Genomic DNA, 14,569 nt, shown 5'->3' on the forward strand with positions numbered 1-14,569 from the left:
CATGAGAATTGTTCAGCCCTATAAGGACCGAGCCCCCAGGAACACCATCTGATTGAAGTCTGAACATATGATCAAACTATTTTACTACTTGTGATGCAGGCTAGAAAGGGAGCATCTCAAACAGGCTCACAAACCCAGTGAAATGCCTCCGTTATTATCAGATTTCAATCCATGTAGTTCATTAAGATTTGGAAAGATCATGACATGTTGCCAAGGATTACCATGGAATCAATGTACAGTAGTTCTGCAATACTTGCTACGTTGCAGGAAAATGATCACAATATCTGTAAAAATGAAGGACAAATACTCCTGAAAAGGCAAAATGCAGGAATTATGTATTTATTCACTGTATTGTGTTGTCCATGTTTGTGCAGTAATGTGAATATTTTCATTCAGTTTTGATGTTATATCAACTTAGTTAATTAGCGTTCTGATTTGTTATCCACAGCTGTCTGCTATTTTGCCTCCATGACTTCTGTTCACTTTACCTTCATACATTGAATAAGCACCACTATTTAGCCACAGCAATCATGAATTAAAGACTCTAGTACAGGGGTGACAAACATATGGCCCATGGGCCAAAACCAGCTCACCAGAGGGTCCAATCTGGCCGGCGAGACGACATTAATGACGATTTTTCAATAAAAGTAGCTGTTTTAAATTTGTCCGCTGTACTGTATCAATAAATTTTATACATTTACAAGGCAGGGGGGTAACTTAATTTTCTTCCTCGATAGTTCCAACTTGAATTTGTATGATGTGGTCAGGATTGCTACACAGATGTAGAAATGAATGCAAATTCAATGATACAATGATACAGAAATCTTTAACAAATCCATGGAACCAGACTATAACCCGCATCACTGCCAAAATCTAATCATTTGGTCTTTGTGTCATTTCTGACCCTCCCTGAGAATTTCATCCACATTCGTTAGTCCGTTTTTGATTAATGTTGTTAACAGACAGACAGACAGACATAACGCCACATAACTCCCCTGTTCCTTGATGGAGTTATGATGCCCATAAACTGACAGACTCATGGATGAGCTGCATAGTGAACAGCAAATGTCTTTTTAATGAAAACATTGAGAGGACCATACAGCAAATGTGAAGGCCCTCAAGCATATTTTGTTGTTACATAACTTGTTTAAAACACGTAGCAAAATTCAGCTGGTGGAAAGTTTAGCTTTCTGTCTTAATTTGTTGCCATTAATTAAACTAACTGGCTGGCTGCTCATTTCCCTTATGTTCTGCTTATCTTGGTGGCTTAAGATCATTTCTATAATAAGTGCCAAAATTCCCTCAGCTCTATAGACTGCTGCATTCTTGAATTTTCTTTGTTTTAAGTCTTTTGTGCTGCTATAGTCAGTGTACTCGGATGTAAACACACTTCTCATTGCTGGTCACATCACCTCAGAGAGCCTACACACTTTTCCTTACCAACACTAGGTGGCGTGCTCCCCCTACACTGTGAGTGTTTTCTCAGTGACTTTAATGGAAGGACAGCAGCACCCCTCCCCTGCCTGTGATTGGTCCACCACTGTTCTATTCAAGGCCTTAGAATCAGCTCGTTGAATGAGGCAGAACTGGTGCTTAGCAGGCTGAGAGACAGATAGAGAGGCTTTAATCTCTTCCCAAGCTCTTAGGAGAAAGCCTGGCTGTCATGGATCACAGTCATGATAGTGGAGTAGGAGGTTAAGTAATACATGTACAGAGGATTTTCTTCTTCTTTTTTGTAACCGTCAGCTCAGTCTTGATTATAAGAAACTTAGAATGCAGACAGAACACAAACAAAACTGCTGGTAATGACCTTCAGACAGACAGCATCACAAGACACCAACTCCTGTAAGATGTAGCTTTAAATGAAGTGTCTGACATTTCAGGATTTAAGCCTGTTCTGATAAAAAGTTAGATGAGAAGACTGATAACACTGGAGGAATATAGTGGAGCGTGGGCACACTGAATTACAGCTCCTGAAACTTTATTGGACTGGGAGGAGCCGAGAAAATGGCTCACATGACAAAAAGCAATCATCATTATAATTCATGGCCAAACGCCACAAATATCAAGACAGAAAAACTATATTTTCACAGAGTGAGGAGATTAACATGTAACAGCCACAGTTCCCACAAAACAAATGACTTAATAGTAAAGTCAGCAATTCTAATCCAATACACTTCAGTGTATATATTCTCATAGCTTTCTTTTCTGTGTGTGCTCTGAAATGAATCCTGTGTTCATACGTTCGGGCTGATCCACACAACACGATTCCAGCCTGTGCACGTGCTAGTTCATGCACAGGACAGAAGGGGAGGGAGGCGAGAGGGGCGGTAAATCTGACTCATTAACTGCAGAATGGTGATAAATTAAAGGAAAAACCTGAACATCTGACCTCAACAGAGACAGATCTGGTGGGTCTGTTGTGCTGTTGGGAGACATTTTGCTGCCATTGTTTGGGTCCACTCGTCCCCTTAGAGGGAAGATTTACGGCAAATCAATACAAAGTTGTTTTGAGTGATCACCTTTATCCTGTGATGAAACATTTCTGTCCTAATGACTGTGCTGTCTTCCAGGAAAACAGTGTCTCCATCCATACGACACCAGGGGTCACTGAATGGTTTGATGAAAATAATGTGAATCAAAGTCAGCAGATCTCAAAGCAACTGAACACCTTGGAGACATACTGGACCGGCATGTTAGACAGTCATTTTCATCCAGTAGAGTTATAGAGACGTCAATGCTAAATCACACTGGATATGTTCTGATGACACATGGTGGCCTCACTATGGCACTGTCTGTTGGTTTTGCCTTTAATTTGTCACTATTCTGTATTTTAATATGCAAACTAGGTAAATATAAACATTTTTTTTTAGAAAATTGAATAATTTCTCCTAAAATGTAATGAGATTTAAAGATTCATTTAAAGATTGATAATTCTCTAATGTTTACATACTGTAAAGACACAGGCATCACATGGTTAGTTTAGCATAAAGACTGGAAAGTTGAGTAAACAGCTAACTTGTCACAATTTTAAAAAGGCTACATGCGTCATTTACTAATTAGCATGTCTAATCCATGTACAAACAGAAGTGTTAAAACAACAAGTCCTATAGCTAAAGTCACTGGCTTAGAATTGTTTTCTGCATTTAACTTCCAGTAAAAATACACTTTATTTTCACATTTCTTCATGTGTGTACATTTTGCTTTAGAAGTACATGCTAGTTGAATTTTTTTAAACTTTAGACAGACTCTGGTTCCCCTTGTGCTAAGCTAAGCTAGTCACTTTCTGTAGCATCATGTTTAGCATACAGACAGAAAGGTCATCTGCCACATATCCACTAGAACACACATTTTCTGTTAAAGCATTCATTTAGCTTGAAGTCCACTTGCTAGCTTCTTCTGGATCATTCAGCCAAATTTAATGGAATGGAGCTGGACAAAAACTGATGATCACCATGAGATGGAGCTACGGAGAAGCTCAAATGTGTGGACCAAACACACTTGAGCTTCTTCGTTTGCTAATATTTGTGAATTTTACATTGCTATTGTAACCCGGGAAGATAATCTCAGGTTATTAGGTCATTAATAATGTGTTTTTAGCAAGTATTTTGAGTTAGTCCCTTAATTTGCCTTTTCTCTTAGGACAATCAGTACCTTACATTGGCCACAAGGTGGTAGTAGAGGGCCGTTATTGTCCTTAAGATTGAATTTGATACGTTTCCTTAGTGCACGAACAAGTGCAAGGGGTCATCTTACCCAAATACGCTATCTTTTCTTTCTCTTGACGCACCCAGCTATGTGTGGATGCTACGCTCGAGCTAGAGCTAGATTTACTTAGAAAACACACCATAAAAGAGGTATTTTGACACTAAAGTTAACTGCAGACGTTACGGAAGTAGACAAGAACCACCAGGCGTCTTTGAACCACGTAGAAATCGATATTCCGGTGAGTTATGGGTGTTCTTCAAGGTTTTACCATAGCATGCTAACGCTAGCAAAGTGAAGCTAAAAACGGGAAACACGAGCCCCATAGTCTGTCTAAAAAAACAGTCGGGATAACTTTGATAGGGATTAAATTGTTTTCCATTGATATCTGTTAACTGTTTCATGTGTTTACTGAGTTGTATGTTGTTGCTGCTTGAGTAATTTGCTGTGTAAAATGAAGGATCGCCACTTGGTGCTGGCTAGTTAGATGCTGCATATGTTCAAATGCTAGAGTACATTTCATGTGGCTCGACTGAGTTAGTGAGTCTTAGTAGTGTGTTAAACTGTAAAATGTGTTGCATTATCGGCTGTAGGCTGAGGGAAGAATGCATTTAAATTCAGAAGGTTATATTGTTCATCTATGATATGCTGTATTGTTATGTGTACAGCCTGTTATGAGCCAAGAAAGGACTGGCAGAATGGCAACTTTATTGGAGTAAATGTATTGGACACTTATTATGGATTGTATGAGTAATTGCCCTGCACATTCATGTAGGCTGTTTTTTTTTGAGGACTCTCTTCAGTGGGACTTTGATCTTCATCCATCTGCCACTGTGTGTTGATGTCCATCCACGTCCATATCTCCATCTCCATCACACTGGGATCGGCCATCACCTCGGACCGTCTCATCGGACATTCATTATAAGGGGCCGGTAGGATGTTTTTCTCTGAGTGCACTCAATATTTTTTTGTTTGTTTGTTTGTTTTGTTGCCAGGGGTTTGGGTTTGATTTGCCTGGCCGTCCAGTTGTGGACGAACAAAGACATTTTAATCCTTGGAACTGTTGATGGACTTAATTGTGATTATCGTGAACTGTCACTGGATAAAATGTTCTGGTCGTTTCTACATTCATGAGCTCAATTTTGTACGGGGGTTCAATAGATTTCTTTCCTAAAAATTTACAATCTGTTGCCATTGTGTGTTTTTGGGGTGACTGTATTCTTAACAAAATTCCTTCCCGAACCTGAATCACACCTTAAGGTGTTAGAACCGAAAGGGAGGGTTACACTATTTTTTAATAACTGCTGATGTAGACTCACTCCTCTGCGTTTCTTTTGCTGACATCCTATGACAGTGTTACACGACAGTATGTTAAAGCATTTCACAGATGAGCAATTAACAACAATGGATTTTACTCACAGACCGTATATATATTGTGGACGACGCCATTATGACGTCAACCATTGGTGGGTAGATGACTATTTTGATGCCTTGAGTTTGGAATTTTCGGCATTGCCTCCTTGTTTTTTTAGACTAAAAAAGATAAATGAGAGGCAAATGTGACTGAGGACACTACACACACTCATAGGGATGCGATTTGTGAAGCCCCACGTAACATACTCGGTTTTACTCTAAATGATTTGGAAAAATGAACATCATACTGTGTTGGAGGAGACTTGAAACTAATGATTAAAACTATAACCATATTGGGAAAATGTTTACTGAAGTAACAGATCAAGTGAGAAGCTGAGTCATTTTCACATACACTTCTATACAGTCTGACTTCTTTTTGCAACCAGAGGAGTCACCCCCTGTTGGCTGTGTGAAAGAATGCAGTTTTATGCATTGACCTTACTTTTCAAGGCCAGTACTACATCTATTTTTTATATGCAGTCTAATGTTAAACATACTGGAGCAGCAGGGCAAGGATAGAAAGTCAGCAAATTGTTTGCTACCATTAATTAGAACTGACTATTAGATCTGCTTATTACAATAGACCAATGAATCTGTAGGAGCTATCTGTGAGTGTACAGACATTAGGAGGCATACATGTAAACTTGCACATAATGTCTCTAAATTATACACATTTTCCCCACATTTAAATTGTTTATGGATCATTTACATAAAATCCTAATGATTATAAAAAGCAACATCCAATATGTGTGGTAAAAGTTCAGTCATCAGCAGATGTGTTGTGCTGTGAAGTTCTGGATTTGGGACGCAAACACTATGGCTGATTCTCCCTCTGATGTATATTCCTTTGTTGCAGTTTGTAGCTTAAAATGTTCCTTTGGATCACAAACACTAGATGCTGCCACCTGGATGTCTCCCACAGGCTGTGGAGTGTATTCTTTGGTTTTTGTCAGCACAATGATGCAGTTGAACATTGTTTTTTGTCGATTTTTAATAGTGTGTTAATGTCTAATATATTTTGCTACCATTTATAGATGCTGTGGATTTGCTGTGGATTTTACACATTATTCCATTGGATTACACAGATGGGCTGAGCTCAGCCACTCTGTATTTTACTGATAGGAGGATAAGGACATTATTTTACCCCTAAAAAAGTCATATCATCTCCTTCTACTCCCCAGAGTAAAACCTACCGTACTTTTGAGATTAAGCTGCCAGAAAGATAGAATTCAGGTTTGTAGCTACTGCTGAGAACATGCAGTTCCTGCTTTCTTAGTAAACTTACACGCTTTAAATTCGCCATACAGTTGTGCAGATTCTGAATAAAGGTCACCTCATTTATACCAGCCTTGCTAATATGATAAAGATCCTGTTCTCCCAGTTCACTTAATCTGACTGTACTATTTTACAGCGCACTCTATAGTTATGTAAGATAGCCAGATGGTGGCTCCAGGGTTGTATGGGGGGTGTTATCCAGATCCCACCACAGCCGTGACCTCTAGGTCCTCCTGTGGTAACTGCTGTCCGGGATGCTGCAGGTCAACTGACCCACTAATACCCTGCAAATGTCTGTTTACAGTAACACAGAGCTGCTCGGAGGTAAAACCCTGCCAAGAACATGCTGTAAAGTGAGAATTAAAGTGCGTGCGTGCATGTGTGGTCTTTCATATATTTCACAGAAGGTCACTTGGGTGTAATGAGGTGGATGCTGACTTTGCTGAATGCCACATTTTCACTACAAGAAGGCAAACGCATGAGGTATAAAATCGCTGCTTGCTGAAAATCCCCCATTCCTCAAGACAGATTTGCTGTTGTGCATCCATCAGCGCGAATCATGAGTAACTCACAAATGCACACGCACGCTCCAGAGGAAAGACACAACACACACCTTTGAGTGTGCGTCTTTATGTGGCCTGTCGCCTGTGCTGCACGTCACAGCCTCTTCTGCTCTGTCATCTCAGCTGGCTTGACACAGTCTTCCCTGGTGCAGAGTAAACACCCAGCTGGAGTCGCCTCTGACACACACGCATGCACACAAACACACACACAGCATCTATTTCTGTCCTCTCGATGTTTCACATCACTCCTTTCACCCTCTCCCCTCACCCCTCTCTTGCTCTTTCTCTTTTGCTTACATGATGTGAGGACTTTACTCCCATGATAATCATCTCAGTCACCGGTGGGTTTTTCCTTCATCTTTGTGTGTGAGTGTCAGATCACTTAAAAGTGAGTTGGCAGCTTATATGAAGCCATCAAGAGTCATTAAACTCCAACACACATCTTTGTTGTGCCCTCATTAACCTCTAATACTAAACAAATAGATTTTTTCATAATTATATCCAAGTGTGCTGCCTGCTCACCGGTTTCAGTCACTCCGAAACTTTGATGTGCTTCGTCAGGGCTACACACTCCACGAACACATAATTGAACCCACACATCCGGTGCATACAAATACACAGACACTGATTATACACTCTCATTTCTCTTTCACCAGCCGAGAGCCTGAGGCAAAGACAAAGGAGAGAATCTCTCAAGCGCTTTGTGTTTCATTTTTCAAATCTCCTTTTCTGTCATGACATTTTGCAGCATTTACTTTGGTGTAGGCTTTGAACTTAAGCTGCTGGAGTTCTTCATTGTCTTCATACGACCTGTTAGGCCTCCCTGTATGATAGCAGTGATGCTCCAGCATCACTGATGGTCTGTAGTAATGTTACTCACATCACCTTAGAAATGGTTTAATCTGCAATTACTGTAGTCAGTGTGAAAACTGTAATTACACTACCAGGCTGTTGCATCAGCTTTTATTGCAAAGATCTGTTGCTGTCACTGTAACTGTGTTAAAGGTGGAGTCAGCGATACTGATCCTATACACTAATCAATTTCAGCAAATATCTCCTCACGGTTCAGTAGCTGCTCTGTGTGTTCTGGTGTTCGCACACATCCCTGCCTCTGGAAACATGCCTCTGTTTTAACATCTAGTAGTGGATGTCACAGAGATGTATGCAGTTTAGTTTTAATCATTTAAAATAATACTTGCAGGTATTTCTAAAGTCACCATGACTAGTTCCAGTTGTTGGACATGATGTTGTCCATGCAGAGCATTTGAACAGTGTTAGCAGAAGTAATGGCAGTTACTGTGAGTGTTTGGACAATGAGAGCTTCATTCATTCATAAGGGAAATGTGGTTGAAAATCCTCAGGCTGCTCTGACATGATTGTATAATGATTTGTTATACGTGGTTATGGTTGCAATGTCATAGTATGTTTGAAAAGTATAACAGATATCTGGAAAGTGATGTTGCCAAGTCAAAACTCTAATTCAAGATATCAGTAATTCCATTTTTGACTCCTAATAATTACTCCGCCAAGGAATGGCAGAGTTATGTGACGATCGGCGTATATTTGTCTGTCTGTTAGCAACTTTACTCAAAAATGGAGCAACAGATTTGGATGAAAGTTTCAGGGCAGGTCAGAAATGTCACAAGGACCAACTGATTAGATTTCTGTACCACTGCAAGATAGCAGCACGCCGTTACTGTAACTATGACAACAAGTGAACACTACATCAGCAGCCTGCTGTTCATTACATGATTGCGATCCTACTACATATCAATTGCTGTGGACTTGTCGGGACTTATCCATTCGAAATGACACAAGGAACAATTGATTAAATTGTGGGGGTGTTCCCGAGTCCCATCAATTCCCACCGCCCGCTACATATTTAGGTCATATGATTCGGTATCCGTACATAACCTACACATGCCTGACACTGTGCTCAGCACAAGGTCAGTTTGTTTGTGGGTATGTCTATATTAAACAGCCACATTCTATAGCGCCGTGATTTCTGCCAAAAATTTTTTCAAGATTTCAGCAGACTGAGCACTGCGCTCTCTGAGTTCTTTTCTTGTCCATTTTGGGATATCTACATAACGTATAACATATCGTTCTGACTAGTTCAAACTTCATTTAAAATATCTAAAAATGACAATGTAGATATCTTGAATTAAAGGGAATAAAGGATATCTTGAACTAGAATGATGACAAATCAAACTGTAGATATATGTAATTGAAGTTACAACACTCATTACTGAGCTTCAGATATCTGCGATTTACATTGCGGAAGCTGAATTGTAGATGTCTGTAATGAAAATCCCCATACACAGGAATAGTAAAAGTGACCTGTTTGTCCTGGCAGAATGACATCGTGGATATCTGAAAGCTCTCTGACTATGAAAAATTGAATTATGGATATCTGCAGTACATATCCAGTCTAGCTATGAAAATTAAATACAGCTTGCCATAAACCTGTCCTGTGCATGAGCATGAATGTGCACAAGACCTTTTCAAGAGAGAAGGTAGATGTGGTTATGCAAACTATTTAAATACACTGACTCATTGACTCCACCTTTACAACTGGTATTTACAAAGATGCTTTTAATTATTATATATTTGACCTTTATTTTACCAGGTAAAAATGTTTGAGAACTAGTTCTCATTTGCAAACATGACCTGGCGAAGAGGAGCCAGCAGGGATAAATATACGTGGAAACCACAGACACAAATAGACATTTAAATATAACACAGAACAAAAGTAAACAGATCAACAAGGAAGAGGCATGGAAACATATGCATGTGAGTGAAAAAAATGTGCATGAGGTGTAGGAAAGTGTGTGTGAGATATGTATGTATGCATGTACGTAAAGTCCGACGAGCAACAGTCAAGTATAATCTTATGGAGTTTAAGCTTGAAGGTGGTGAGTAAAATTGTTACAGTATCCTAAATGCACATTTATTTTCTATGTTGTTTCGGGTTGCATGAGATGATCACTGCTACTCTCGTATCTCTGTGAACCATAACACTTGCAGCTAGTCAGCTTTGCTTTGCCAAAGGCTGAAACCAAAGAGAAACCACCAGTCTGCTGCTGTCCAAAAGTACCAAATCCAGCTAATAGCATGTTGAAGGCGTTTATGGTATATAAACATGGACAAACCCTCAGTGACATCACCTACAGGATTAATAAAGAACAGTTTTGAAGCTCTGCATGGTGTCTTTGGCTGCCACCATCCTTGCAATGCCGGACTCCTCTTAACTCTCAGCTAGTCAAAAAATGAGCAAAGAGCGGGAGGGAAGTTGAGGTGAACCATGCAAATATCTCTGGGTCATGGACCCTCCGGTGACAATTCAGTCAGTTGTGTAAATATTCACCTCAGCTGTTTGCAGGTGTTGCTTTAGAGACCAAAACCATTTTGTGTACCAGCCTGTAAACATGTTTATTTCTGCTGTAAAATTGGACATTTTATCATGGGGTACATGAGGATTGATTCACTTATTGAGCCAGCCTCATGTGGTCATTTGATGTACTGTAGTTTTTGACACTTACCTTTGGACAAAGCCATGCTAGCAGTCTCTCCTTGCTTCTAATCAATGTTAAAGGCAAAGCTAACCAACTGCAAGGCCTAACTTCACAGTCAAATCAACCTACTCATCCAACTCTGGGCAAGAAACCACATCCATGTTTCCAGAGAGGCAGACTATTGTTTCAATAGTACAAAAATGCAATTCACAATGGTATAAAACTGTAAAACAGAGCAGGCAGTAAATTGTGGAATTTCATTTAAAAAAATGAATTAATTGCCCATATTGGCAAATTTATATTGTTTTCTATATCCCCAGGTCCTCACAGCTGCTAACCACGGAGGTCTTGAGTTGTAAATGTTAATAAGTTGTCAATAAATGGATTTTGGTCCGAATGGCCTGCAGCTGTTTTCCACACGATAAACAGTCAAACTGTAATGGAAGATTCTTACTGGTGAATTAAAGAGCTACACAGAAAGAACTAGAACTAAAACCCAAGATACATTTTTATAAATTAAATGTTAGGATCTATAAAAAATATAGGAAACTGAAAATACAGTGCTAACCATGAACACGAGGACTGTGTTGCATCCAGTAAAATATTATTCAGAAGAGAATTTAAAATCCTTTTTCCTTATGTACAAAACCTGTAATGACTACATGTTATCATTACTTACAGACCTTCATGTACCATATTATCCCAACGGAGCACTTCACTCTCAGACTGCAGGTTTACTTTTAGAGTTTCTAAAAGCAGAATAAGATGCAGAAACCCTCAGTGATCAGGCTGGTCTACTGTGAAATCAGCTCCCAGTTTATGTTTGAGACAGACGCCCTCTATCTACTTTTCAAAGCAGGCTTCCAACTTTCCTTCTTGATAAAATTCCCTGTCATGACTGGCTCAGGTGGCCCTGTACTATCCTTTAGTTATGTCGCTATGGGCCCTTTTGCTCTCTACTCATGTATATGACACTCAGTGGTAAAAGAAGTATTCAGATCTTTTACTAAAGCAAAAGTAGCACAACCACAACACCTACGCTGCCTTACGCTATCTGATAAAAAATGGTCTCAGAAAATACAGGAAAATACAGTAACACAACAGTAATACTTAAAATCCAAAATAGTATTTTGCCGCAGTACAGACGTTGAATTACATATTATCAAGACAGGGTAGATAACTGTAATTTTTAACGTCCTGTTTACCAAACAAGTATTTATGTTTTTATGGGGTTTTATGTTTTTTTTTTTGGGAACCACAGCTGCCAGAATATGTTTTATTTTATCTTTTTCAGAATGTCAATAAAAGCATGTAGGTATTATCATTAAAATATAAATAAACTATAAAAGTATGTATTTACACACCATAATGGGCTGTAGATGTTCTATATGCAGTGAATTGTTATTACTGATACATTAATATGCAAGCTGCATTCAAATATTTAAGCTGATCACAGAGCTGATCTAACACATATACTGTCAGGTGGCTTTATTTACTCTCTACCACTTATTTTAACTCATTCATCATATCATGTTAGGTTTGTTGGCTGTCAAATAAATGCAGTGAAGTTGAAACAGAAAGTAGCATTAATTGACTTAGTACCTTAGAATTGGGCTTAAGTACAGTAACCGAGTTTGTTTCAGACCACTGATGCCACTGGTGCTTATCATTAGCTCAGTAACTTCTGTTTTTATTTCTTCCTCTCGCCGACTGTACAATTCTGCTGGTATGTCTAACTCTGGAGCTGCACGTTTCTGCTCTGTGGTTTACTGGCATCATCGGCCCTCTCATGGTTTGTTGTTTCTCATTTTTCATCTTCTCTCTCTCCGATCTCCTGTCCCCTGAACCAGTCGAGGCAGATGGCTGCCCTCCTTGAGCCTGGTTCTACCCACGTTTTCTTCCTGTTAAAGGGGAGTTTTTCCTCCCCACAGGTGTTTGCTCAATGGGAAATTATTGGGTTTCTCTGTACAATACTGCAAGGTCTTGACCTTACTATGATAAATTCCCTGAGATGACATATGTTGTGATTTGGCCCTTTCTATATAAAACTGAGGCCAACTGGATTGAACTATGACTTATAAGGAGCGCCACTGATGCACATTTGCTGTTCGTCTGTATTGCATATTAACTGCAAAGTAGAATATTTAATGAGCATGAATGTTACATTGGTCAACATATGGATGTTGTTGATCACACCAAATGAACAGCATCAATAAATTCACGTTAAGTCCATGACATCTAGCAGATGACATTTACCAAGAAGTACACCTAATTATAGATAAGCTGATGGATAAACAATGAAAAAAAGAAAGTTCACTGTTCAAACATGGAAAAGTAAGAGCATTAAAGATGTGAACAGATGATGTGTAGTGACAAAAGATGAGTAGAAAGAGTAGGGATCTTCCTCTAGAAATAATGAGGCATTAGCTGAAAATTATGGAGAAAAACTGGCTAGTGCTCAGATCTGATAACATGCCAGAAAAGACGGAGAAAGGAAGGGAAGAATTAAGAAGGATATTATTAATCGCCTTAGAGGGGATGAAGGGGGGCCAATTAAATCAAGATTAATGTCACCTGGCATTTTTTTATTTGACAAATGAGGCAAGTATCCTAAAAAGCTGAATAATTTCAGATTTAATAGCAATCATAGCTGCGGATATTCCTTAACACGTCACCTGTGTAATTAATAGAACATGCTGTACGATCATGGTTTAATTGAAGGTATTAAGGATATTCTGTTGACCCCTACTGTACAAGCCAGCTTCATTATTTCCTCAGAAACCAGCAATTAAAAATAATTAACAGCAGTTTTGGCTAGTTATTTGAATAATTCTTTATAAAATTGAAAAAAAATTTTTTTCAAAAATGCCCTGACAGCAGCTTCTCAGAAAAGAATATTTGATAGTTTTGCCAGTTTTCTATGATAGTGAACTCATCCTACTGCTCAAACAAAACCAGACTCCAGATCTTGTAACATGCACATTAGAGAATAATGATGGGAATTCTTCACAACTTTCTGACATTTAGAACTAAGCTGATTATTAAAGAATATAAATGTCATAATCAAAATAATGGTTGGTTGCAGCCTCACTGAACCTCTGTGGTGGAATAATAAAAATATGCCCCACAGAAAAATGGAAAAATCCATTTGATTAAGCACAACTGTACAAAAATGCACTTACTGTGAAAGACCCAGAGGGTAGGTTTTAGGGAGATACATTTAATGAAATACAGTGTTCATTACTATGCTAACTATGCACCTGAAATTAAGAGTCATTCTGCTCTTTTTTTGCTAGAATGAGCTCTTTATGACTGCAGACAGACTCAGAGTCCTCCTCTACAAAATCAGCCACGTTACACCCCCATGTTTCTACAGTAGCCCAGAAAGGTCACACCAAACACTTTCTCCAGAGATGGCCTTTTGCATTTTTAACAGGCACTATAGGTTCTCCTACACATTTAAAGTGGAGGCCGAGGTAAAGGGTTATAACCTGCAACCTCATCACTAGATACCTCTGAATTCTACACACCGGACCTCGAAGACCTTAAAAGTAGATTTTGACAGAGCCCTTCGACAAGACAAGGCTATGAGATGGGAGAGTGTCAGTGAACATGCTTGTTGCAATCATTTAACAAATTCACAATTAAATAAATTATGTATATTCAAAGGATGTGAAATAAATATTGGGGTGTCCCACATGTGTCCTCCTATGCTGGGTTCACTGGGTTGTGGAACAGAAATAGCCCAGCTCACAAGATGTAGGGACGGCAATAGATCGTTTAATCACTGGTGGTGTATCCTAGTTACAACAACCAATGCCACATTAATAAAGCAAGAAAAGCACTCAGAGAGCACAGTACTCTGCCAAGGCTGCTCAGTTGTATCATTTCCGACGGCTGAAATCTTGAAAAAATTCATAGCAGAAATCATGGCACCATAGAATGTGGCCATTTAATATAGATGTAGCCACAAGCAAAATGACCTTGCACTGAGCACAGGTGTGTGTTATACATGTGTTCATTATGTATGGATGTGACCTAAATATGTAGCGGGCGGTGGGAATTGATGCGACTTGGAAACACCCCCACAGTTTCATC

General features: G+C 39.2%; 1 long non-coding RNA gene across 1 annotated transcript in view; it reads left to right on the forward strand.

Annotated features, from left to right (window-relative positions):
• The first annotated feature begins 3,616 nt into the window (after positions 1-3,616).
• The window catches only part of LOC118471355 (uncharacterized), a 57,008-nt gene continuing 46,055 nt past the window's right edge, over positions 3,617-14,569 (forward strand). The window contains exons 1-2 of the long non-coding RNA XR_008599487.1: positions 3,617-3,946; positions 4,481-4,637. This is a non-coding gene — a long non-coding RNA (uncharacterized LOC118471355). The remainder of the gene's footprint in view (positions 3,947-4,480; positions 4,638-14,569) is intronic.

This window comes from Amphiprion ocellaris, chromosome 18 (genome assembly GCF_022539595.1).
Source record: "Amphiprion ocellaris isolate individual 3 ecotype Okinawa chromosome 18, ASM2253959v1, whole genome shotgun sequence".
Classification (NCBI taxonomy): domain Eukaryota; kingdom Metazoa; phylum Chordata; class Actinopteri; family Pomacentridae; genus Amphiprion; species Amphiprion ocellaris.